This window comes from Prunus avium, chromosome 7, assembly GCF_965620075.1.
Source record: "Prunus avium chromosome 7, drPruAviu1.hap1.1, whole genome shotgun sequence".
Classification (NCBI taxonomy): Eukaryota; Viridiplantae; Streptophyta; class Magnoliopsida; order Rosales; family Rosaceae; genus Prunus; species Prunus avium.
The window spans coordinates 21,344,365-21,345,953 of NC_142290.1; the positions used below are offsets into that span (position 1 = coordinate 21,344,365).

Sequence of the window (1,589 nt, forward strand, 5' to 3'; positions counted from 1 at the left end):
TACAGCACTTACATTCTGGTCGAGCTTTACTCCTTCATTTGGAGCGAAATTGAGCTTGTGAGTTTTCAAGTCCTTGATGAATTTTCCATATGCAGGAATCTGTTCAATAAGATCAAGCAAAGGCAAATTGATATTAACTTTACTCAAAATATCATAAATCTCTTTAAAAGCCTTATCTTGCTTTGCTTTCTTAAGACGGCCTGGAAATGGAATCTGTGGAACATATGGAGCGGGTGGCACGTATCTATCTTCTTGAAGATGTGGTGGCACAAATTTGTCATCCCTTTTATGCAATTGGAATTGATCGGATTTCTGAGAATCTGATTTGGCCTTAGGAGCAGATTGAGAAGTTTTGAGTTGTTCTCCTTCCGTGGCCATGGTCTCCTCCTCTTCATTTTCTACAATCACAACATCATTTGAAAGATTAGAATCATCTTTATTATCAATGATCTTACCTGATCTGAGCACATGAATGGCCTTGGCTTCTGGGTTCTTTGGATTGATCTCAGTTTGGCTTGGCCATTTCCCAGGCACTCTTTGAGTTATTTCAGCAGCTATTTGGCCTAATTGGACTTCCAATTTGGAGATGGCAGCTTGTGTAGTTTGCTGAAAATTGGATTGGTTGATTGCCATCTGCTTCACTATATCTTCCAATGATGATGATGATTGTTGTGGCCTTTGGAATGAAGGGGGATTTGCTTGATTCTGGGTATTTCTCCATGAAAAGTTTGGATGATTCCTCCAACCTGGATTATAACTTTGAGAGTATGGATCATTTCTTGGACCTTGGTTGTAGGAATTTACCAACTTAGCTTGCTCTTGCACAAATTCTGGATATCCAGCCCCAAGTGGACAAGCTGTGGTATCATGGTCATGAGATTCACAAATGCTACACACTTCCTTCGGAGGGCTTCTTGAGTTTAATGCAAGAAGAGCATCTAGCTTTTGTTCCAGTTTTGAAATCTGCACACTAGAAGCATCATTAGAACCACTAATAACACGTTTACCTCTTGTATCCGTATGTTGGGTCTCCATTGCTATCTCCTCAAAGAGTTCGTACGTTTCTTCTGGAGTTTTGGTTTTAAAAGAACCACCTGCAAAATTGGTGACTATATTATGACTAGAAGGGGTTAGTCCTTTATAAAACATACGCATTTGAAGCTTCAATGGAATCCCATGATGAGGACATTGGTTGAGCAACCCATTGAATTTCTCCCATGCTTCACAAAACGATTCATCATCTTGCTGTGCAAATAACAAGATCTTGTCCCTAAGCATGTCGGTCTTTTGCGTGGAGAAGTATTTTTCCAGGAACTTCTTTTGAATGGCAGACCATGTAGTGAGTGAACCAGGCTTCAAAGAATTCAACCAATACTTCGCCTTATCCTTTAAAGTGTATGGAAACACTCTCATTCGAAGTTGATCTTCTGTCACACCTGTCAAGGGAAAAGAACTCACAACATTAAAAATATCCTTTATATGAGTCAATGGATCTTCATTAGGTAAACCATAAAAGGAAGGCAGCATATTAAGATGAGAAGATTTAAGCTCATAATTTCGAGCTACAGTGGGCAGCAAAATGCTTGAAG

The 1,589-nt window shown here is 39.5% G+C and overlaps 1 non-coding gene across 1 annotated transcript; it reads left to right on the forward strand.

Annotated features, from left to right (window-relative positions):
- The first annotated feature begins 1,171 nt into the window (after positions 1-1,171).
- On the forward strand, positions 1,172-1,278 carry LOC148293115 (small nucleolar RNA R71). Its single transcript, XR_015825903.1, has one exon. It is a non-coding gene; the product is annotated as a small nucleolar RNA R71 (small nucleolar RNA).
- Positions 1,279-1,589: the final 311 nt, after the last annotated feature.